Source organism: Hemicordylus capensis, chromosome 6, assembly GCF_027244095.1.
Source record: "Hemicordylus capensis ecotype Gifberg chromosome 6, rHemCap1.1.pri, whole genome shotgun sequence".
Classification (NCBI taxonomy): domain Eukaryota; kingdom Metazoa; phylum Chordata; class Lepidosauria; order Squamata; family Cordylidae; genus Hemicordylus; species Hemicordylus capensis.
In genome coordinates, this window is record NC_069662.1 from 152,067,368 (window position 1) to 152,092,527 (window position 25,160).

The 25,160-nt window shown below is 45.3% G+C and overlaps 2 long non-coding RNA genes across 2 annotated transcripts in view; one reads left to right on the forward strand and one right to left on the reverse strand.

Moving 5' to 3' along the window:
- LOC128331616 (uncharacterized) overlaps positions 1-25,160 on the forward strand; it is an 80,639-nt gene that overhangs the window by 17,588 nt on the left and 37,891 nt on the right. The gene's annotated exons all lie outside the window — the stretch shown is intronic.
- Positions 14,495-24,584, reverse strand: LOC128331615 (uncharacterized). Its single transcript, XR_008310368.1, has 2 exons — positions 24,428-24,584; positions 14,495-20,650 (listed from the first exon to the last, which is right to left on the reverse strand). It is a non-coding gene; the product is annotated as an uncharacterized LOC128331615 (long non-coding RNA).

The following is a 25,160-nucleotide window of genomic DNA, read 5'->3' on the forward strand; positions in this document are numbered from 1 at the left end:
GGGCTTGTGAATAATGAGCTGAAGCTTATGAGCTAGGATTGTATTCATTTGCTCTTTGCTTCTTGTTATAAGTGAGTTAAATGTGGTGTCTTAATAATATGGCTAATAATGGTGAGTTTGTCTTTCAATCAGTGAGAAATTAGTATTAATTAGCCTTAGTATTAAGGCCCACTGGGAGTTTCTTGCTCTCTTTCTCTCATTTTAACTGTCTTTCTGAAATACTAGAATATATTCCAAGCAGTGACACAGTTTACTCCGCATAGCTTTTAATTATTTTCAGAGTAAATAGGGGAAAGTCAAATTCTCCATTTCTTTTAAAAACTTATGTAATAGTGATGCTACAATGTATAGTAGAGAATTAGACATTAGTTTTCCAAGTATACCTCCACATAGTATTTGGGTATTTCATGAGCCCCAGCATACTGAAATTTGTAGTTTTCTAAATTGTCTTTGAAAAATTAAAAGATTAACGAGCTTGACTTGTATTTTTCAGCTGATATTATGGTAAAGTTATCTGAAAGATGGGTGTTGGATGTTTGGACAAGGGGCGCAATTTCAGTGCTTGCCCTAGGCACTATTTTCCCTAGATACGCCTCTGGGAGGAAGTATGCCCTATCAAGATGCAGAACCAACATTTACCTGTGGTGCACATCGCATCTGAACCAGCTGGTCCTGCTTCTTAACACCTTCAATATATCTGTCCATGTGCATTGACACAGGGGGAGGTCTTATGGCCAGTTCTTACTGTTGGAGCTAGGACTCTGGCAACATCAGCTCTCAGCTGCAATGTCTCATAGTGACCCCTGGGGGGTTTTAGGGTCATGGTTAAAAGTGCTGGATTCCTCCTCTCATTGTTCTTCCAGTGTTAGTCTCCATTTTGTCTCTCCAGAGAAGGCTGTTTGTTTGGGCTCTCTCCCCTTTCAGCCTTAAGCTCAACTTTCCTATCCTTTTGTTACTTCTAAATAAACCCATGTTGCTCTTCAAACTTAAAGAACTGTCTCCAGGCCTCTTGCTTGGCTGAATTGTCCCCAAACTGGTTTTGCTCTGTTATTTGGGATCTGAACTGCCATTCTTCCCCCACACTTACATCTCAGGAGAGAGATGCTGTACAAATGCCCCTTACTATTTTTTTTAAATTTAGAACATAACAAGAACCCTGTTGGACCAGCCCAATTTCAGCTAGCCCAGCACCAACAGTTGCCATCTTGATGCCTCCAGGATTCACTTCAGCAGGGCAGAAAGCAAGAGGCCTCCTATGATATTTATCCCTAGCAACTGATTCGCAAAGGTATATTGCCTTCAAACACGAAAGCAGCAAAGCTGAGTGCTTCTTTCCTGAGAGGAGGGGAGGGGAGGCAGTCACCCCAGGCAGCAAATTACTGGAGTGCCAGCAAGGTAGCAAGATGCTTCCCCACCATCATCAGAGCAGCTCTTGGGGACAAATCTGACCCTGCATGAAAGGAGAGGGGAGGGGAGGGGAGGAGGGGAGGGAGAGGAGAGGAGAATGCTGATGACCTTCCCCCATCCCCATCCCCTGTATCACTTTCAAAGCTTTCAAGGGTCATTTTTTTAAAAAGGGTTGTCCCCTACCAGTGGTGTGGGACAAGGTAGCATGTGTTGCTTCACCTCAGGAGTCACAATACCTTGGGCAACCATAACTTATGAGCATTAGGTCTTCTAGAGAAAGCATCCTTAGATAGGAACATATTTAATTTTTTTTTATTTAGTTTTCCCTTTCTATCTCACTCTTCCTCCAAGGAGCCCTGAGCGGTGTACATGGTTATGTTTATACTCACAACAACCCTGTGAGGTAGGTGAGGCTGAGAGATGCATGGCTGGCCCAGAGCCACCTAGTGACTTTCATGGCTCTGGGCCAGCCAATCCCCAGTGGGGATTTGAACTCAGGTCTCCCCAGTCCTATTCCAACACTCTAACCACCACACCACACTGGCTGCCTTATACTGAGTCACACTTTTGGTTCATCTAGCTCAGTGTGGTCTATGTAGAAACTAAGGGAAAGAGTTGTGGTATGCATGAACAAGGCAGGGGAGTGGAATCAGGAATATGAATAGTTTAATGAAATAGATATTATGTACAGCGAGGCAAGTGCAGACTGCTTTTCAGTGGTGTTCTTGCTGCTGGCTGTTTGTTAGCCCCTCCTCTCCACCAGGACTGGAATACAAGTAACTAAAGCCCCATTCAAAAGCTGGCCTGATTCAAGGAATGGATTAAACAAAAACACCATAGTCTACACCAGGGCTTCTCAGCCTGTGGTATTCCACAGTGTTGCTGAACTACAAATCCCATCACCCCCAGCTACAAGTTGTAGTTCAGCAACATCTGGAGTGCCACAGGTTGGGAACCCCTGGTCTACACTGACTGGCAGGGCTCTCCATGGTTTCAGGCAGGAGTTTTTTCCAACCCTACCTGGAGGTACCCAGAGGTTGATCTTGGGACCTTCTGCATACAAAGCAGATGCTCTGCCACGGAGCTATGGCCCCATCCCCAATAAACCTAATCCCTTCACTCAGAATCCTTCAGGAGTCTGAAGGGTAGTTTTGGAAAGGTAGAATGGAGGTGCAATCCAGCCTATGAAGCCGTCACTTTGAATTTCAAGGGGAAGCAGAATATCGCCATTGCTATATAATAGATGTGCCTGTGTTGATCTTATTCAGAGGATATCTGGAATGCACATACTGTTTCCAAAGGCCGCAGGTTACGTAGCCTGAAAGGTGCTGTACCAGAACAGTTGCTGTTCTTATTAGAGCACACTGCAACAAGGCAGATTAAACATTCAATTAAACAGGAAATGTGCCCATGTAAAAAGCTCGCAGGAAAGGGCTTAACAATGTTCATGTTTATGAGCTGTTAAAGCTGTTCAAATTAATTACTCTGCAAATGTATCTGCTTTTGCTTGCAGGTGAAAGACTCATCTGCTTCAACCACAGTGAAATTTCAAAGTTGTGTGTAAAACAAAACAGAGAAACTAGTTATCTGGCTGTAACCTATTCAGGATTTTGTCAATTCTATTTTTAGTGACTCAAAAATGATGTCAAAAAATTCAGATAGAATATACTTAAGGACTAATTCAATGGTTTCAAAATCCTTGATTACCTAATATTGCCCAAATGTAATAATTTGCTGTGGTAATGTGGAATAATATGCTCCCTGTGCACTTTATTACCTGCCTTCCACGTGTGGCATCCTTGTAGTCAGAACTGTAACGTATTGTGGCTGTGGAGGATGTAGACAATACTGAGCTAGATGGACCAATGGTCTGACTTGGTCTATAGCAGCTTCCTATGTCCCTATGTCCCTAGTCTGCTCGCTGACTTGCTAGTATTCTTTACGGAGATAATTGTTTTGTGTAGCTTCAATCACGTTAGTCCCACTGGCAGTCTGCAGTGGTACAACAAATCTACATAAGATCTCTTTGTGTATATGAGGGAAGCAGCTATAAAACAACCCTAGTGTCTGGGCATGTTCAGATCCCTCTGATTTAGAAGACAGGAAATTATTTTCAGCACATCTTATCCTTGGGAGTATAAGCAGCAGGGTCTCTCAGTGCTGAATTTGAAAAGGAGGAGGACAGAGCATAAAGAGGAAGTGTGGAGAAGAGTTGAAGAGTAGACAAGAGCATTTCAGGGGAAATTCTCACCTCCTCCACACATACTTCCTCTTCTGGAAGTTATGGAGCAGCTTTATGTATGTGTCCCATGAACCAACAGCAGAGGGAGGTGAAGAGGAGGAGGAGGAGGGTGTGGCTTGTGAAGTGGCAACAGCCAGAAACAGCATTTGGTGCCCCACCTGAAGTGCCCAGAGGCCTTGGATCACTTCTGTGCAGCTTCACATTACAATGGAAAAACCAGTAGTGGTAGGCCAATGCCAGGCTGTTCCCTGGACAAATTGTTGGATGAGGAGTAGGCAGGCACACTGACAGCCCACTGGGCTCAGAACCCTCTGATGAAGGTGGGGAGGCACGCATGGATCTGCACAAGACCCTCTGAATGGCTCTATAAAGGAACACACATGGACAGTGTTGCTAGAACCCAATCCCACTTCTCACTTTACCTTAGGATCCCCCATATGCATCTCCAGAGCAGCAATCCCCATGTCCTCAGCAGAACCCAAGGAGAGATGTTGATATCTGGCACAAGCAGACCTACAACAGCTCTGTAAGAGCACACACCTGATGGCCTGATGGTTCAGGGTAGATCAGCCTCCTTGGAAGGAGGGGTCTCTTCATGAGGAACAGTAGAGCCAGCATCATGTGCCACTGCTAATGACCTGAGGAGTCGGAGGAAGGGCAGGGGACCTCCTGACTCTCATTTAAGCTCAGTTCTTGCCCTGGGCAGTTTCCAGATTACACCCTGCAATGGGGTCACGGCGGATCTCAGAAGTGTGCTTCCAAACTTCCTGTGTTGTGACACCGCAGTCCCTACGCTGACAGCAGGGAGCCAATCCCATTTTTGATGCCTTGTTTCAAATTTAATCGCTGCAATATAGTGCTTTATGTCATGTATCCAGCATTAAAAAGCTGCTGTTTTTCCAGGTTGTTAGTTTCCGTGAGACTGCTCCCCCTGCTGTTTATGTTTTGAATGTGATTTGACCGAACTGGAGCATTTTACTGCTGTTGAGCAGCTAATCTGGAAAGTGCCCTGGTCAGTTGCTGGTTCAACAGCTTGCCAAACTATCACTTTCCATCTTCATCCATTGACTCCTGACCTTGCCCTAGCATCCTGCTGTCCTGGACCCTGATCCCAGACCTAGTCCAGCACGTTGTTCTCTATCTTTTGTGGATCCTGAGATTGCACTCCAGCCTGCTTGCAGGTGATCCTACTGTTCTCAAACTTACCTCTCTGCCCCATGTGGTTCGACTTGGAGGCCCCCACCCTGAATGTAGATTACTGGATTTATCAACATAGGTATCGGTAACATACCTAAAGGTCAAGCCATCAAGTTGGTGTTGACTCCTGGCGCCCACAGAGCCCTGTAGTTGTCTTTGGTAGAATACAGGAGGGGTTTACCATTGCCTCCTCCCACACAGTATGAGATGATATCATTCAGCATCTTCCTATATTGCTGCTGCCCAATATAAGTGTCGAACCAGCAACCCCTGGCTTGATAAATCTAGACCTACTAAAAATCACAGTGGCAGCCCAAGACTGTAGTGGACCCCTGTTGTGTTCTATACAATGAGTTCATTCTCACAACCATATTTTTTGTGAACCACCTAGAGCCTTTGGAGCCAGGTGATATATAAATAAAATAAAATAAATAAATAAAAATAATCAAAAACTGTGTTTTTGGGATGTGTGTGCTCCCAATTTCTGGTTGTGTGGAAGCAAGATAAGAGAAAACCTGGGTAGAAGTGATTGGGGCTATTCTTACAACCAGCAAAAATCGGACTAGGAGAGCCTAGCCCGATTTTTACTGGTCATGTAAACCACCGGGCTCGCAGGCGAGCCCAGTGGTTTACAAGCAGGTAACCCGCTTAATTGCCCCTGCCCTTAGCCGAGGTTAGCGGAGCGAGCGCTCTGCTACCCCCGTCTTTGTGCTCATGTGTTGCCGTGGCGCGGCTCCATGCCGCGGCAACTCATGAGAAGACCCCCCAACCATGAGTAGACCCCCCCCCCCCGACTAAAAAGCAGCCTCCCGGCTCGGGGTTCTCTCCAGTATGCCCTGCACCCTCATGCAGGGCATGCTGGAGCTTCCAGGGGCTGCACGGCGCCCAATCCTCCCAGCCCCCGCCGACTCCATAATGGAGCTGGCAGTCATGTGGGTGGCCGGTTCGGCCGCCCAGAGCAACCTGCCTGCTCATGTGCGGGGAGAGCAGGCTAAGCCCGCTCTCCCCACCACTAACCCACTCCAGGCTCTTCTCACTTATCATGAGAAGAGCGTCATTGTGTGGAAGCACGGTAGGAGGGAAATCTGGGTAGAAGAGACTGTGTGGAAGCACAGTAGGAGGGAAAACTACCCAGGAAGCAAGGTAGGTGGAAAAGCTGCCCAGGTTTTCCTCCTACCTTGCTTCTACACAAATGAAAACTGGGAACACACGCAGCTCCCAAACCCTGGTAGAACAGAGTTTTTGATTGTGTGAATGACCTCAGAATTTTTTGTTTTGTTGTTTAGTAAGTTATCCCAGTGGGGAATCCTCTAGAGAGTGTGGGGGGTGGAGTCAGAAGGGGAAAGGGAGGGCAAGGAGAAGGAGAAAATGGAGTTGTTTCTGAATAAACCCATGGTTAAATCTATATAAGAATACTTTGAGGCTAGTCACACGATTGTAGAAAATCGGGCTAGCTTGCTCTAGCCCGATTTTCTACAACCGTGAGAACCATCGGGCTTGGCTACAAGCCCAGTGGTTCTTAAGCTGGTGACCCGCTTAATTAGCATGGTGCTTAAACCGGGTTTGCGGAGTGAGTGCTCCGCAAACCCGGTTTAAGCAATCGTGAGTTGCTGTGGCGTGGCTCCGCAGCAACTCACAAGGAGACCCCCAGAGGGGAGGAGAAAAGCTGCCTCCCAGCTCAGGGGTCTCTCCAGGGAGGCAAAGCTGTCTCCCAGCTTCCGGGGGCCAATCGGCCATTGCTCCCCCCAGCACCCACCAGCTCCGTAACGGAGCCGGCAGTCATGTGGGTGGCCAGTTTGGCTGCCCAGAGCAGACTGTCTGCTCGTGTGCTAAGCCCGCTCTCCCCGCTCACCCTCCCCAGGTGGGTCTCTTTGATCGTGAGACCCGCCTCTTTGTGTTTGTGCAGGAAGCAGCTACAAAGCAACTCCCGTTATGCTCATTATCCTCCCCTGCCAAATGCCACTACTCCTTCACACACACGCATACACATTCATCTCCACCTCCCCTCCTCTTATATGATGGTGATAGCTGCCACACAACACATGCCCTCCTCTGCTGCCTCCTCTTGTGCACCACTAGACTGATAATGAAAAGGGGGAGGAAGAGGAAGAAAGGCTAATTATAGAGCACCTTGCCTATTCTAATGCCCTTTACCTCGTTTCCTCTTTCCCCTTTTCATAGTCATCCTAGCATGCAAAGGAGGAAGAGGGGGTGGCAGTGGAGGGTAAAAGGGAAGTGAAAGGAGGAGGACCATTGATCTCAGTGCAGCTTTTTTGCTGAATGGCTGTGCCACCGCTTGGCAAAGAGGTGCTCTGATTGCTGGGGGTGCTAGCAAAGGGAGGAGAGGAGACAGAAGGGGGCATCTTACCACCCACTGACACTCCAATCATCTACCCCTTGAGATGACCATCTCACCTTGCCTCATGGAAAGACTACCCCTGGAAGACAATACAGGTAAAAACAAAAGCTGTAAGAAATTTAGAATACAACACTTGTAGAAAATGCCTCCCTTCCTTTATATTCTGTTATATGCCTCTTTCACCCTCAAGTGTTGCATTAACAAGTCTCTCCGAAATGTTTTCCTTTCTTATCTCAATTCGTAATTGTCACTTTGCCTCATAATCCCTCCAGCAATCGATGGCCAAACATAATTTTCATGTTAAGAAAATCCAGAGCTTTATTGAAAGGCAAACGAAAAGGTTCCTAGGCAAAAGAGGTGTGACTTTTCCCCCAGTTAGATGTGTATAGCACCACGTGAAATGCATTACACATCACTTAGCTACTTCACTGCTATATAATCTAAAAATAAGTATTCTCTCTAGGGCATATGATTAACAAGGTGGAATAAGACACAATTCTGCATTTAAGGTCAAAGAAGATCTGGAATAGAACTATCTTTTTTTTTCTTTTGCAGGGGGAGACAGAAATTCCATTGTTTCAAATGAAACACAGGAAGCTGCATTCTACCGAGTCAGACCATTGGTCCGTCTAGCTCAGTATTGTCTACACAGACTGGCAGCAGCTTCTCCAAGCTTACAGGAAACAGTCTCTCTCGGCCTTATCTGGAGGGAGGGAATTGGAACCTTCGCCATGCAAGCATGCAGATGCTCTTCCCAGAGCAGCCCCATCCCCTAGAGGGAATATCTTACAGTGCTCAGAAGTATTCCCTCTATTTATTTATTTTCAGTATGTCTGTGGAATGACTTTTGTTCTAGGCAGCAGAATCAAAACAATGTGTGTGCTCATTAGGGATGTGCAAAACGTTTCGGGCACAGAATGATCTGTGCCCGAAACGACCAATTTCGGGTGATTCGGAGCCGAACTGAATCACCCCCGACGATTCCCGAGAAATATCGGACCCGAAACGAATCACCCCTGCCCGGACCTAGTTCGGGCAGTCACAGAACTAGACCATGCCAGGTCGGTTTGGATCCGGTTCGGATTCAAACCCAACTAGTCAAACTAGTTCCATGCACACGACACCATCAAGGAGACTAATGAAGCCCCTCTGTGGGGTGCATTAAAAAGATGGAAGCCACTATCAAGAAGGTCCTGGTCCGCTGAATCTGTGTTAATAATGAGGACAAGACCTGATGTTGATATTTTGGTCATCTTCTTCTTTCTTTAAAGTCTTTTTCTGGTACAGTTTTGCTGTCTTCATCATGTCAAGGACAATATAGGACTGTCTAGGGGAATAAGGTTTAAGGAAGAACTGAAAACAAAGCATGATGAATGGTGAACACCTGGATTTAGTGGTGAATACCCAGAATTATGCACAATGGCAGGAAGGAAATTCTGGCAAATATACCAAAATTTCAGAGAACTGGGTAAGACTCTACTAAAAGAAATTTCCTTTTCTAAACTGCACAATTGCCCCTGCAACATGCTACTCACAAGGAATGAGATAAAAAAGAGGAAGCACAGTCTCAGCAGTAAAGTCAACTCCATGTTTTCAACATCTTGTGTCACAAAGGTGAATGTATTTAAAGCCTATGGAGAAAAATAGAAATATCCTTCTTTGAGGGGTTTTTATGTTCAGAACTTCAAACATCTGATTTATTATCACTGTTATCACATTGAAGCCTCAGTCAAAGACTATCTTTTGTCTGCAGACAGCAGATGTTTTTTAAAATGTCATCCTCTCCAGAACTACCAGTGCAGTATATTCCCCAAAATAACGGAATGAAGGTAACTGTCTTCTAAGTGCAATACCTCTTAGTGGGATTTGCAGGTTTTTAAAAAAATCATTTCTAGAGTTAGGAAGAACTATAAAAGTTCATCCATCTTAAATCCCCCCTGGATGTTTTCTCAAAAGTAAGTGCCACTGTATTTGATTGGACTTACGTCCCAGTGAGTATGTTTAGGATTACAGCCTTGGTCTATGTTAAATGCCTAACTAAATCAACGGAATTTAAGAAGGATTTGGATCTCATGGGTAGTGTTCAGGGCAACACTACTGAAGGAACAAAAGGTCAAGGGAACACATAGAGGTGAGTCTCATGATCAGTGAGACTCGCCGGAAGGGGGTTTGTGGGGAGTGCGGGCTTAGCCGGATAGGCTGCCCACACCACTGCCGGCTCTGTCACGGAGCGGGTGGGGGCTGCAGGGATCGGGGGCCGCACGACCCCCAGAAGTTCCAGGATGCCCCACACGAGCAAATGGGGCATCCTGGAGAGACCCCTGAGCCTGGGAGGCTGCTTGCAGCCACGGCAACACACAAGCAAAACAATGCAGTTAACAGAGCGCTCACTCTGTTAACCTCGTCTTAGGGGAGAGGTATTTTTGAGGGCTAGCTGCCGGGAGCCACAAGGCTCTCGTTGCAGTACATGACAGCCCAAAAGCGGGCTAGGCTCCCTTAGTCCTCTTTTGGGCGATAACAAGAATCACCTCATATTCTGCCCTACTTGTGGTTCCGATTCCGAACCTAACTGAAACCAAGATTTTAAGTTGGTTTTAGCTGCCTTATACCAAGTCAAACCATTGGTCCATCTTGCCCAGTCTGACTGAGTGCCAAGTGTCCTCCAGGGTTTCAGATGGGTCTTTCCCAGCCCTACCTATAATTTTCCTCTTGAACTCTTTGCCCCAATATTATGTTTAAGACTATGTTTTCTGAAAACTAAAACTTTGGAAGACTCTACCATGGACCGATAACCTCCTAAGTGGTGATCTGCAAAAAGGCCCCTCAGTGTTTGGATGATCATCATCTGTATAGATAAAAGAAGAGCATTACTTCAACCACTGAGATGTTTGTATTGCAAGTAAAGCATCTCCTGTACCTTGAATATTTAAAGAATATACTCCAAAGAGGGACTGTAAGTGTTGTTTAGTTAAATCTGCATAAGCATATACAAGGATCACTTGTAAACAAATTTCTTCTGAGTCTGCTTTGTCATTATCCCCTCACTTTGACTTGGCAGGAAAAAATAGAAGATTACACATCTCTGGTATGGTATGTTTTTGTCACTGAAAATACATTTTTGATCAGGTCCTAAGTGCAGGAAAAGGAAAACTTTCTGATACATAAACATGCATCACAAAAGGATATAGCCAGCTTGACTTTGGTCATGTAATTTTAAAAAAAATACAGGAGGAAGAAAAACCTCAACTGCATGATCCTACTTTCCTCACTTTTTATCTTGTACACTCTTTGAAGACATGGAAAACTTGAAGAATCAAGCCATTTTTACTGGAGGGAAAAGAGACTGATGCCATGCTCCCCTTCTAAAGTGAAGAAGAAAGAAAGAAACAGAAACTTCTCCAGGCCACGTGAAAGCAGAGGCAGAGAACATAAGAGTCAGGCCAGCTTTCATTCTATCCACAGAAGAGACACAATGGACATTTTTTTGTTATTGATCTGAAATTCAGAAAAGGTTTGGCATGAGATCTGCTAAGCTAATGATTCCATGAGGTGAAATGGGATCAGATTTTGTATACGTCACCACTGATGTATAGTTTTGCAATATAACCTCTGCGACTCCCAAGGAAATGATGTAAAATGTGTTGGTTTGGGGCAACCTGCACCTTAGAAGGCTAGTTGTATTGAACCCAAAAGGAAAAATTAGTGAGACTAGGGAATGAAGATGGACAATGAGCACATTATGGACAGAAGCAATTGAAAGGAGACAGGCAAAACAGAACTAATAATATAGCCACGTTGTGAATGCCACAGAAGAATCTTCCTTGGTACAGAATGGTCTCCTTGGGCAAACTGGACATAATCTCAATTGCAAATTGACCTATGATTTCAACATACAGGAAGCCCTCTTTATTCATGGGGGTTCCATTCCCACCGATTTCCACAAATAATAAAACTGCAAATAAAGAGAACTTAACTCTAAGGAGATTGGGGGAGGGGAATAGATTCCTAAGCACACTGAAGTGTGCCAAAAATCACCCAAAAAATGAGCAGGGAGCAGAAATTAGCACAGTATGTTGCGCTTTAGCTCTCCAGCCCTTCAGCAGTGCCCAACCCCCCAATCTCCAACTTTTGGCCTTTTTTGGTTTTGTGGGGAGAAAGAGCCACAAAATGGTTCTTGTGCTACAAAATGGTGGCTGGAAATGAAGCTGGAAGTCACTCGGTGACGGGAACCTCAGATAGGTGAAAATAGTCCCATTTTTGCCCTATGGATAAAGAAACTTATGACCTAACCACAGATACATGAAACCTCAGATGGAGAACTCACAAATAACTAGGGTCTGCTGTACAGGGCTGGTTCACATGATCCATCTAATGTGGCTAAACCAACAATCTATAGATTCCCATAGTGAGTGTGCTCCCACAGAGTGTGTCATGTGAACTCAGAAAAATCCCCTCAGCTCCAACTGGCACTATGCCAAACTGAAATGAAGCCCACATAGTTAATCTGGGATCAGCAGGCCCATTTGGCTTGGGCCTCAAACTCAAATGGGGGCTCAAATTTAGACACTTGTTAATTCTTTTGTGCTTGCTTTGTTTTTATATTAGGGATGTGCACAAATTGATTTTTTTTATTTGATTTGTGCTCAAAACAAATAACTCCTGATTTGTTTTGTATCCAATTCTACCCCCTCCAAATCACCCCAGATTCAATTTATTTGCTTTGATTCAATTTGGATTTGGACCAATTTGGACCACTTAACAAGGTCCTAGGGGCACAAAATCTGGGTGTTGGGTAGGTGCCCATGGGTGCCACCTACCAACCAAATCTCAAAGTGGTGGGACACTTGGTTGATTTTTAATGAATTATTTTATTTTTTACTGATTTTGAACATTTCTGCCATAGGAAACAATGGGGATTTGAAGTTGCCATATCCTAACCCATCCCTAACATGGGTCCCCAGTTTTCATTTTTTTTTAAAAAAAAAGCTAAGCTCTAGCCCTTTTAGAAGTGGAGCTATGGAGCAAAATGTGCAGTCATTATTTTTGAAGTGTTTAGATTCTTTGGTGTCTAATAACTTTTCCTCATAATGAATTCCTATGAGGATTCATTGCACACCTTCATTTCTTCTGTTCATTTTGACTGTCACTGGACAGTGCCAACTGTCAACTGCCATGTGCTAGCTACACCACCCCACACCTGCAAAGCAGTGGGGTACTCATTTTAATTTTTAGGAATATTGAAATTTTAGATTTTTTGGTGTCTAATAACTTTTCTTCATAATGAATCCCTATGGGGATTCATTATACGCCTTCATTTCTTCTGTTCATTTTGACTATCATTGGACCGTACCAACTGTCAATTGCCATGAATCAACTACACCCTCCGCCAGACACAAATACGCACGCACTGGGGTTTTCAGTTTATTTTTTACGTATTTTTGAAGTGTGTAGATTCTTTGGTGTCTTCATTACACACCTTCATTTCTTCTGTTCATTTTTACCCCACTGTTTTGCAAGTGTGGGTGGGGAATGAGTGGCATCCCATGTTCCAACTACCCCCCCAACCCACAAGCCACTGGGTACTCACTTTATATTTTAGGAATGTTTGAGGTGTTTAGACTCTTTGATGTGTAATGAAACCTCATAGGGATTCATTATGAGGAAAGGTTATTAGACACCAAAGAGCCTAAATACTTGGAAAAAAATCCTAGAACATCAACTGAGTAGTACGCCACTGCCTTGTGGGTGGGAGTGAGATGTAGTTGGCACATGGCGGTTGACAGTTAGCACGGTCGGGAAAAACAGTCAAAATGAATAGAAGAAATGAAAGTGTGTAATGAATCCTCATAGGGATTCATTGAGGGGACATGGACACTGAGGACATGAACATTGAGGGGACAAACACCAAAGAATCCAAATGCTTGAAAAATAGTGACCACACATTTTGCTCCATAACTCAACTTCTACAAGGTAGATTTGTACCTGAATCAATTTGCTCATCCCTATTTTATGTCATGATTTTTTAATTTTCATTATGGCTAGGTGCCTCAGGATCCAGCAGTCAAGAAGTATGCCACAGACTAGCACTAGGCTTTGCAATGAAGGCCTTGGAAAGGATATTTAGATGCTGTGATGTGTGTACACCTACAAAGATTAGAATCGTTCGGACAATGGTTTTCCCTATGACACTCTATGGATGTGAAAGCTGGACTTTGAAGAAGCAAGACAGAAAAAAGTATTGACGCTTTTGAACTTTGGTAGTGGAGAAGACTTTTGAGGATACCATGGACAGCCAGGAAAACAAACAAATAGATCATAAAACAAATCAATCCAGAATTTTCACTCAAGCACAAATGACCAGGCTCAGACTATCATTCTCTGGACACATTATGTGAAGATCCAACTCCCCCGAGAAGTCCATAATGCTGGGGAAAGTTGAAGGAAAGAGGAGAGGACGACCAGCAGCAAGGTGGATGGACTTGATTACGACAGCTATGAATGCACCACTGAGAGACCTTAAAGGCCAAGTTGGGGACAGATCATCCTGGAGAAAATCTATCTATGTGGTCACTAAGAGTAGACACCGACTTGAAGGCACTTAATCAATCAATCAATCAAAGGTGCCTCAGAAGCTGGAAGTGTCCTAATAGACCTCACAGTCTAGGATCTGAAGAGGGCTTGATGATACCAGCTTCATGTGGGTTTGGCATTGTGCGAACTGGGGTTGGTAGAACCTTTCTGAATTCCCACAACATGCTGCACAAGAGTGTGCATGCTGCAAGGATCTACAGAATTCTGGTTAGCCCACATTATATCAATACTGTGGAACAGTCTATCATGAATATCGAGTTAAGAGGCATTTTTACAGATCTGTCTGTTTTGAAAAAAGGTGTTCTATGAAACCTCACTCTGCAGACTGTTGGAGAGAGGTATAGGTGGTTGTGAGGTGCGAACATATTTTATGCTAAATACTGTCAGTTAAAATGCAAAGAGCCTGCATTCTGTTACATGTACACTTCATGGTCAAACACATTAAACATGATGAGAACGGCTGCCTTATCATTCCCAAGTCATTTGTAATGGCCTTGCAGGGAATGAATGCCAATGATATATGTTTCAGACAGGCTAGGGCTTTGTATCTTTGTGAAACAGGCACACGGAATTTGAAATAAATGGGATGTTTGCCAGGGTAGCCTGAGAAGCGATGAGAGTTCATGAACTACCTCCTGTCTGTAGAAATAAATGTCTGATGCAGAGATTCTCCCCATAGTACACCATATAGGGAATAGTGAAGATTTATGTATGATTTATTTATCTATCTATCATATTTATATACCACCTGATATATAGGCGCCTCTAAGCGGTGTACACAATTCAAATAACAATATAAAAAGAAAACAAAACATTTTCACAGAATAAAAACAATTAAAAACAATTTGCAGAGTGAAACAAAACTATTTCACAGGATAAAAACAATTAAGCAGTTTAAAATTACTTTTAATTAAAAGCCTGAGAAAATAGTTGTACCTTAAGAGCCTTTTAAAAAGCAAATAGAGACAGAAGCTCATATTTTGACAGGGAGTGCAATCCAAGGCCCTGGGGCAGCCACAGAGAAGGCCCAGCCCTAATTTGCCACTAGATGAGCCGGCAGCAACCGTAACCAGACCTCCTCAGATGATCTTAAAGGGAGAACAAGATTTGGGTGTCATCAGCATATTGATAACACCTTGCACCAAATCTCCAGATGATCTCTCCCAGCGGTTTCATGTAGATGTTGTTATGGATAACTGCAATCTGGCCTTCCTGCTTGACATGAGAGGAGCCATTTTTGTGCTTGGAAGCTGGGAAATAACCTGTGAGCATATGAATGGAAAATAACCTCTCTGCCTACTGCTTTCTGAACAGCAGTTTCTCTGTACACATATCAAGGTTATAGCTATGCCTAGCCTTACATAGATAAGAGGCCAGTCTGACCCTAATGCAAACAAAGAACACAATTAACCAAAACATTATTTCTGTCTCCACTTAAAGCAACATTTCAAGGACTTAATAACATAAACCACACAGATTGTTTTCAATTAGAAGGGGCTGTTAGGAGTGAAAAGCTCCTGTATAATTTGCTATTGTTTTAACTGTTTTAAACTGTTTTAATTGTTCAGATTTAATGGTTCTACATTTGATTTTTGAATGATTATATGTTGTTTTTAGTTTGTAAATTTTCAGAGCCATTGGAGTGGGCATTGTAGAAATGTAATAAATAATAAATAAGCATTGGGCTCCAGGGCACACACAGAAGGCTTCATGGGCTGAACAGGCAGTCAGATGGGCACAGGCTGTTTCAGTCCCATGGCTGCAAGAACTGATTTTTAAGAATACTTTTAAAGAATTTTTAAGATGGAGGCAGTTTCTTTTTTGGAGACTAAGAAGCAACAGCTTTGAATCATATGGGGGCTCTTCTCATGATCAAGTGAGAAGAACCAAATCGGGTTTGCAGGGAGAGTGGGCTAAGCCCGCTCTCCCTGCAGACGATCAGTAAGCCCTCCCTGGGCAACCGCAGCGGCTGCCCACATGACGTCCAGCTCCGTCACGGAGCCGGCGGGGGCTTGGGAATGTGGGGGCTGTGCAGTCCCTGGAAGTTCCAGCATGCCCTACATGAGTGCGCAGGGCATGCTGGAGAGACCCCCGAACCAGGAGGCTGCTTTTTAGCCTCTTAGTTGGGGGTCTACTCGTGAGATGCCATGGCAGTGGCAGCAAAACACGATTTTAAACACCAGGTTTGCGGAGCGCTCACTCCACAAACCTGGTTGAAGGGCAGAGGCAGTTCAGCGGGTTGCCCGCTTGTAAACCACCGGGCTCGCCTGCAAGCTTGGTCGTTTACACAACCAGTGAAAATCGGGCTAGGCTCTCTTAGCCCGATCTTCGCTAGTCGTGAGAATAGCCTCATTATATCATTTAAAAGAATGTTTTATGAAAAACCAGGAAGCACTACAGTGGCACCTTTTGTATACAATGAGGCTTTTCTCATGTGCAGCCAAGACTGGGCTAAGGAAGACAAGCCCAATCTTGGCTGCTCGTAAGAACCGGCGAGATCATGCCTGATCCCAACGATGCTTCAGCGGCAAACCCACCTGCGGAGTCAGCCTCCTAAACTAGGTGAAGGGAGCAAATGCTCCCTTCGCCCCATTTCATCAATCGTCTGCTGCGCTGGCTGCTTTTAGCCAGCGCTGTAGCAGTGACAGGCACCCTCCTGTTGCTGCTGAGATCTCTACCATGCACTCATGTAGTGCATTATGGGATTTCTGGGTGCCGGGACGACGTGTGCCTGCCCTCGTAAGAAAGGGCTCAATAGCTAAAGTTAACTTTGGGGGGCTAGGAGAAAGAGAGAGGTTTTATTCCAGCCTTAATGGGCTTTTGAAAGTTCATTTTTAAAGATGATTTGTTTTCATCTATGTATTTATTTTGTTGCAAACCTTTTTATTATGGCAAATTATTCTTTTGAAGCAAGCCTTTGTGTTATTGTTTCTCTCGACTAAGAAGAGCCTTTCTATAATAAACCTCTGTATTATATTGCTTATATTAGATTTTGTTAGACAATAAACACGGTGTACAGAAGAGAAAAAGGGCTGACCTATCATTTGTCCAAACTATACCCCTGTTCTACCAGTGGGTGTTGGTTTCGCATTAAAGAGGCATTGATTGGGATAATTTATTCCTGGCAGCGGCACCTCTTGCGTGAAAGAGTCTCATCTTGACAATGCTAAAGAGTATCTGAGACAGTATGGAGCCTTGTGGAACTCCATACAGAACTCTCACTTTGCAGAGCAACAGTCTCCAAGTGAAACTATCTGGAATCTACCTGAGAGGTAGGAATGGAACTACTGTAGAACCGTGCCACCTAACCCCACCTCCCTCAGGTGACCCCGAAGGATACCATGGTCAATCGTATTGAAAGCTGCCAAGAGATCCAAAAGGATCAGCAAAGCCAAACTCCCTCTGTCAATACCTAACTGGAGATACTCCATCAGGCTGACCAAGGCAGTCTCAACTCCATAGCCCACCTGAAAGCCAGTTTGAAATGGGCCTAGATAATCAGTTTCCTCCAGGATTTCTGGAGCTGAGAGGCCATCACCCTCTCAATCACCTTGCCAACCATGGGAGATTAGAGACAGGCCTATCGTTGCCTAACTCTGAGGGGTCCAATGTAGGTTTTTTCAAGTATGGTCTAATGATAGCCTCCTTAAGACAAGGAGGCATCCTACCCTACCTCAGAGAAACATTTAAGACGTTTACCAGACCCTCTGCTACAATTTGATTGTTAAAATAATCCAAGTTGGGCAAGGATCAAGAGAGCAAGTGATAGGATCCACAGTCTGAAACAGCTTGTCCACATCCTCAGGTGTCACAAAGTGAAAGTGATCCAGTCTGACCACATAAGAGGAGTTGCTGAATACCTCCATAACGTACTCTGTCCTAATTGTAGAATCCAGTTCAGCCTGAATGTGAGAGATTTTGTCCATGAAAAAAATCATTAAAAGTGTCACAGTGGGTAACCAATGGTTCTACATTTGGATTCAAGGGGGAGAGGGCTGGTATTAGCCCTCTCACAACCCTAAACAACTCCACTGGACATGAACTTGTGGATGCAATGCTGGCAGGGAAGAATTGCTTTGTTGCTGCACATATTGCCAGTGCATAGATGTTCAGATATGCTCTAGGTTTTAACCTGTTGGATTCGAGTTGAGCCTTTCTCCATTTGATCTCTAATCATATATCTTGCTGCTTCAGCTCCTGTAATTCTTCTGAATACCATTGGGCTAATTTTGAAGCAGTTCAAGAGGAGCTTAGGAGTGATTGTGCATACTGCCCTAGTGAGTTTGTTTATTCCAAGTTTGCATCAAAGCATTGACAGAATCATCAGCAAAACCCACTCGAAATTCTTCCAAGGCTTCTTGGAATCCTATTGGATCCAATAACTTTCTTGGGTGGAACAACCTAGTGAGTCCTTCATCCTGACAGAGGTGGGTTATGGTTGCAAGTCCAACCTTAAGCAGATGGTGGTCCATCCATGACAATGGGGAAATAACAGGAGTCCCCACCCATGGAACACCATCTTGATCAGTGTAAAAGACCAAATTGAGTGTGTGACCAGTAAGATAAAGCTAGTTCACACATGTATCAATTGATAAAATCTGTATCAAGTAGATATTTGCAAGTGTGAATGGACCATAAGATCAAGAATACACAAACTAATGTACTTGGATTCGAGAAGGACAACAATCTAGAATCCAATGATAGATAGATAGATAGATAGATAGATAGATAGATAGATAGATAGATAGATAGATAGAACCAAAATTCCACAGATATATAGTGATGCCTTTAATATGAATCATATATTTTAAAAACTATCACTTGGAAATCTAAAATATACCAAGCTAGTCACTTAAACTTAGTAAACTAAGTAGGCAATGAGACTGTTCTCATGTGCACCCTAACCCAGGCTAGAGAAGCCCAACCTGGGTTAGGCTTCATGTGAGAACTGCTGGGATCAGGTTTAATCCCGGCGGGGCAGCACTGCACAACCCAGTTTTTCAATCCAGTTCATAGCCAGGGTTAAAAGCTCGAGCGAACCCTTAGCCCAGGCTCTGAGATTGTGTGTTCACAGGGGCTGTATTCAGCCCCAGCAGACACAGAGACAGGCGCCTAGAGTGTCTGTCTCCTGGGAGGTTCCCCCAATGCACTGTGTGCATGCCGCGTGATGCATTGTGGCCAGGGAGCATCGTCCTGGTCACCAGAGCCCTGTGCTGCACCAGGCAGCACAGATCATCTGGAAGCACAGTCCGTGCTCCCAGCAACATTCCAAGAATCCTTGGGGGAGAAGGTGAGTTGGACCAGCCTTCTCTGGGCAGGGTCAGACATCATGCAGAGCCATGGTTTATTTTTACATATTCTAATCTTGTTGTAATTCTCCTTACATCAACTCAATAAGGTAGGCAAATATTATTATCCTCAAATTGCAGCTGGAGAGCTGAGGCAGAGAGGGAGTGGCTTGCCCAAGGCCACCTAGAGAGTCTATGGCAGAAATGGCATTCAAAGTGAGGAAGTCATGATCTGCAGCTCTGTCTCACCACTAGGGATGTGAACAAAACTGGTTTGCCTGGTTCGTTTTGAGTCCAAACTGGACATGGACCGGACCAGGGTGCCAAATGGGTTTCTTAAGTGGGTGAGCTAATTGTTCACCTGGGGTGGTACAGCCCTGCCACGTTCTTTGACCCAGTAAAAATCACCCGTGCTTCATGGGCCATTTGGTAACAAATATATAGATATATACATACTTTCCTTTTCCATATCTTTCAAAGTTCTCTCCGTTTCTATTTGGTTATGCACCTGACTCCATTTGCTGAGAGGAACTGATTGCTTTTGTTTCACAGCAATTATAAATGATAATAACATTCACTCTTCAGGAAAAATTCTGTGTTTTGGATCTCAGTAATAACAAAAACAAACAATTCACTGCAGGATTCACAGCAGGGTTTTACGGCCATTTGCTTTCCAGGATATTGCCCACTATGGAGGTTAACCATGACTGACGCGCATAAATGCAAACATCAATTTCCTTTGAAATCAGATTCAGAGAGCTTGTGATCCACCAAGCCAAAATATGGTGGCCCATACTTTGATCAATCTCTTTTTCCTCACATGTTTGGCACTGCAAACATGTAGGGGAGGGGTTGGTAAACACCCACCTGGCCACAATATATGCCTGTGTTCTATGTCTAGTTCTAGCCACAGTGCTACATTGGCTTTCTTGGAAATCTCTTCAAAATTGTTGTTGTTGTTGCTATCATTTTTGCTACAGCTGTTATTGTTACTGTTATGAATATATACCATTTTTCAAAGTGTTTTGCATAAAGAAAATAATAAGATGGTTCCCTGTCTCCAAAGGATTCACAAACTAAAATTACTACTAACACTAACACTAACACTACCACTATTATTACTATTACTGGAATATTTATATAAAACATTTCAAAGCAGTTTACATAGAAAAAAAGAATAAAATTGTTCCCTTTCTCCAAAGGGTTCACAAACTAACATCATCGCCGCCATTGTTGTTATTGTCATTGTTATCGTTGTTGCAAAATGTGGCTCCATATCTTAGTTACAGTGAAGAAATACTCCCTTTACTTCATCCACATCACCATATCGAGCAATACATTCATTTAATTGCATTTTCCTCTAGACATTCTTAAGTCCAACACCCTGCAGCAGATTGGTGGGGACTGTGCACCGGGGGCCTGGTGACATTAACAAATTGGATGGTGCTTCACCTTTTTAAAATTTCACTTAAGCTTCTTCCGCTCTGCTGGGTGGCAGGCCAGTGGGAACAGTCCAGATCTGTGCATGCAGTTCTCTCTGATGTGAGTGGAAATTCCTCCTGCTGACTGTGGCAAAGAGATGATGCAAAATGCCATTATTCTGTCTCATCAGCAGAGAGACAGCAGAGTAAGAACTCTCCTCTTCTAGAATAGTAGATTTAAACACACACACACTTACTCTCTTACACACACACACACACACACATAGCATAAGTCAGGTTTAAGCTTTTTATACCACCACCCCCAAAAAACCCACAATGTATTAGCACAATCATGTCGACAGGAAAGTTTTGTTTTACTATTTGTTTTTATACCAACAAGGATCAGGATCACCATGAGTATAGGTCCAGATTTTTGATGTATAATGTGTGAATAGGGCTCTGTTGGTAGTTCTGGATACACAAATGATTCAACCAAAGAAAACCACTATAATACAGCAAAGCTGTTCTCAAGAGCGAGCAAAACAGGGCTGAAGCTATTCAGTGAAGCTGTTTTCACGAGCAAAGAAAATGGGGCTGAAGCTATTCATTGTAAAGCTGTTCCCACAAGCGAGCAAAACGGGGCTGAAGCTATTCATTAAGGCTCTTCTCACGATCAGAGGAAAGTGGGCTAAGGGTGCTTAGCCCACTTCCCACCGATCATGAGACTCACCAGGCTCGCAGCAAAGCCCGGTTTAGTCGAAGCAGGTAACCCGCTTAATTGCCCCTGCCTTAAGCCCAGCTTAGTGGAGCAAGAGCTCCACTAACCTGGGCATTCTGATCGTGAGTTACCATGGTGCGGCTCTGTGCCATAGCAACTCATGAGTAGACCCCTGACTGGGAGGCTGAAAAGCAGTCTCCTGGCTCGGGGGTCTCTCCCGCTCCGCGCAGGGCATGCTTGAGCTTCTAGAGGCCATGCGGCTCCCAATCCCCCCAGCCCCCACTGGCTCCATAATGGAGCCGGCAGTCGTGTGGACGGCCAGCTCGGCCGCCCGGAACAGACTGACTGCTCATCTGCAGGGAGAGCGAGATTAGTCCACTCTCCCTGCAAACCCCATCCAGGCTCTTCTCAATGATTGTGAGAAGAGCCTCATTGTGAAGCTGTTCTCACAGCGAGCAAAATGGGGCTGAAGCTATTCATTGAGGCTATTCACACGATGGTAGAGAATCAGGATAGCCTACACTAGCCCGATTTTCTACCATCGTGAGAACCACTGGGCTCGACTATGAGCCCAGTGGTTCTTAAGCAGGTCACCCGCTTAAGTAGCCCAGAGCTTAAACCGGGTTTGCGGAGCGAGCACTCCAGAAGCCTGGTTTTTGCAATCATGAGTTGCCGCGGCACGGCTCCGCACCATGACAACTCATGAGTAGACCCCCGACCAGGAGGCTGGGGGGTCTCTCCAGCATGTACTGTACGCTCGTGCAGGGCATCCTGGAGCTTCCGGGGGCCGTGCAGCCCCTGAACTCCCCAGCCCCTGCCAGCTCTGTGATGGAGCTGGCAGTCATGTGGGCGGCCACTGCGACCACCAAAGCAGACTGACCCGCTCTCCCCTCAAACCCTCCCCAGGCAGCTCCCACTGATCGTGGGAACCACCTCAATGTGAAGCTGTTCTCACGGCCGAGCAAAACGGGGCTAAAGCTATTCATTGGGAAGCTGTTCTCACGAGTGACCAAAACCAGACTGGGAGCGCAGCCCAGTTTTGCTCACTCGTGAGGACCACTGGGCTCGAGGGTGAGCCCGGTGGCTCCATGGTGGCAAGCCCACCTAATTAGGCACCCCCTTAAACGAGATTGACAGAGTGAGTGCTCCGTTAATCCCGTTTTCTGGATCATGTGTCAGCCATGGCTGCTTGCAGCCGCTGTGGACACACTCAGGGGGAGAAGGGGGGGATCCCAGAAATGCACTGCACACTTGCACAGTGCATTATTGGGGCTCCAGGGGGCAGAGCACTGCATGATGTCGCTTCCCAGAATGTTGGGGGGCAATATGCTAAATCATTGTAAACCGCTTAGAGAGCTTCCAGCTATAGAGCGGTATATAAATGTAAGTGCTATTGCTATTGCTATATAACATGACTCCCCGTTCATTTCTGCTGCTTTTGTTATTTAGGCATAAATTATATCCTCCAGTTGCTACATTCCAATAGTATTTTGGATCCCAGAACCACCAGGAAAGTATTTTTTTAAAGAGTCTGTGAACCCCTCGGACCAAACCAAATCGGGGGGTTCGAGGGGGTGCCGGACTGAACTAGCCTGGTCCAGTTTGAGTCCGGTCCAGACTCGAACCGAACCGGGCCAGCCGGTTCCATGCACACTCCTACATTCCAATCCTGGGCGTCAAACCACCAGCCCTCCAACTTTCATTGATAGACCAAAACAAATATATAATATGATTGAACCAAAACAAAAATATAATCTAAGGATCTTAACCCCTTTTCTGCATAAACACACAGTGATCAGGCACTGCATTCACTTATTAAAATCCAGAAAGAAATGACTATCCAACTGCTATCTTTTTCACAGGTCTCCTCTATCATCTTATATGTATAACATAATTAATGGCACAATCTGACATGTTTCAATAGGGCCTATTTTCTCCCGAGAGTGAATAAAAGAATGATTGGAGGGCAAATGGAGTGCCTTTTTACAGCGAGAGCTAACAATAAGAGACATGCAGGATTCTTATTATCTGCTATTAGCTTGGGCTTCCAGGTGGGAGAAAAACACCCTTTTCTTGGCTCATTCATTGTACCATCTTAACAACTCTCCTCTCCGAAATATGACAGCTGGTGGTGAGGCAAAAAGGGTGATTTGGTGGGGGGGGATCATTGTACATTACACTTTGCTTAAAAATAAATTGTAAAAACTAACCTTTAAAAGGGTTACTTAAGAAACTCTTGTTCTTTAAAAACAATCGCTTATCTCAGATGTACTGAGGGGTGTGGAGAAGGTGGATCTTGAGGCTTAATTGCAGTTGTTATTCTCTTTCATGGATATATGGCGGGGGGGGAGGAGTATTCATGTATCTATTTTGCTGTGATCGTATGACTGGAAGCACAGCATGCCTGACAAATAGCATGTAAATCCCTTTTCACCAGGTAAGTGGTGGACCCCTGTTCTCCTCTCTCAGAAGGAAAGAACTAGGAAAAGAGTGTCTGCATTCTAGTGTGGTGCATTTCTTCCAGCTGAGAAATCTGCTAAGCTGTGAGATAAACAGGAGATAAACAGGAGCTCCTGAACTCTTGCTTCCTAACTCTTCCTCCACGCCACAATCCTATTAGGGCACAGTTTATGGAGGAGAGCTGGTCTTGTGGTAGCAAGCATGAATTGGGGCTATTCTTACGATCACAAAAATTGGGCGAGGAAAATCCTAGCCCGATTTTTGTGATCGTAAGAACCACCGGGCTTGCAGCCAAGCCCGGTGGTTCTGGAGCGGCTAACCCACTCCTGTAGCCCACCCCTTAGCCCGGGTTTGCGGAGCGAGCACTCCACAAACCTGGGCTATCTGCTCGTGAGTAGCCACGATGCAGCGCGGCTCTGTGCCATGGCTACTTGTGAGTAGACCCCCAGCCGGGAGGCTTAAAAACAGCCTCCCGGCTCAGGGGTCTACCCAGTATGCTCTGCGCACTCAGGGGCCGCATGGCCCCCGAGCTCCCCAGCCCCCGCCAGCTCCATTTGTGGGTGGCCAATCCAGCCACCCAGGGCTCCCTGCCCACTTGTCTGCAGGGAGAGCGGGCTTAGCCCACTCTCTCCATAGTTTTAACAAAAGCGGGTCTCACGGATTGTGAGACCCGCCTCATTGAAGCTATTCAGACGAGCAGAAAACAGGGTTACCTCCTGAAAGCAGATAGAACTCTATTTTTACCTCATAGCAAACAGACGGGCACATGCTGAAAACATGGCAGGGAGTGTGAGCAACAGACGATTAACTTTTTCAGGTTCTCTCCAGCCATTGCTAGCATTGTTGGTCCTCCAGCCCCGCCCATGGCAACAGCAGTTGTGAGTGGACAGAGCAAGCACGTGACCCAAGGAGACCACTCAGAGGGCTCCAAGCTGCAGTCCCTCTTTGCTGCTCCCTGATGGGTAGCCTCAGTTAACCCTTTCCTGGCAATTGCAGCACTGTCAAAGGAACTGAACTCCATCCTGATGCCCTAAAGGAGAGAGAAGACTAGAGCAGCTGCAGCTTCCAACCAGCCCCAAAGGAAGAGTCACACACACCCCCAACGCACTCCTCAGATCCAGGAGGGACACAGCAAATGCCCCCTGGAGCAATTGCCAGATGCCGATGAGAGCAATTGCAAGATGCCCCCATAAGTAGCCCAGGCACAAGGCACACTCCGTCCACCGCAGCATGGTTTGGGAAGGCAGAAGGGGGAACCTTCCCCTCGCCTGCTCACCCTCCCCGCAGCTGTGGCTGTGGCCTCCGTGCCACACCCCCCACCCCACTGTATAGTGTGTGTAGAAGGTAAAAGGGAGAAAAAAACCCCACTGCCGCCGTAGCCAAGTGGCGACTCTGCCTCCCCATCAATCCGCCACTGCCACCCCTTGCTAGCCTCTCTGGGCATAAGAGGGTGGGCATGTGGGGGAGGGTGTCCCCA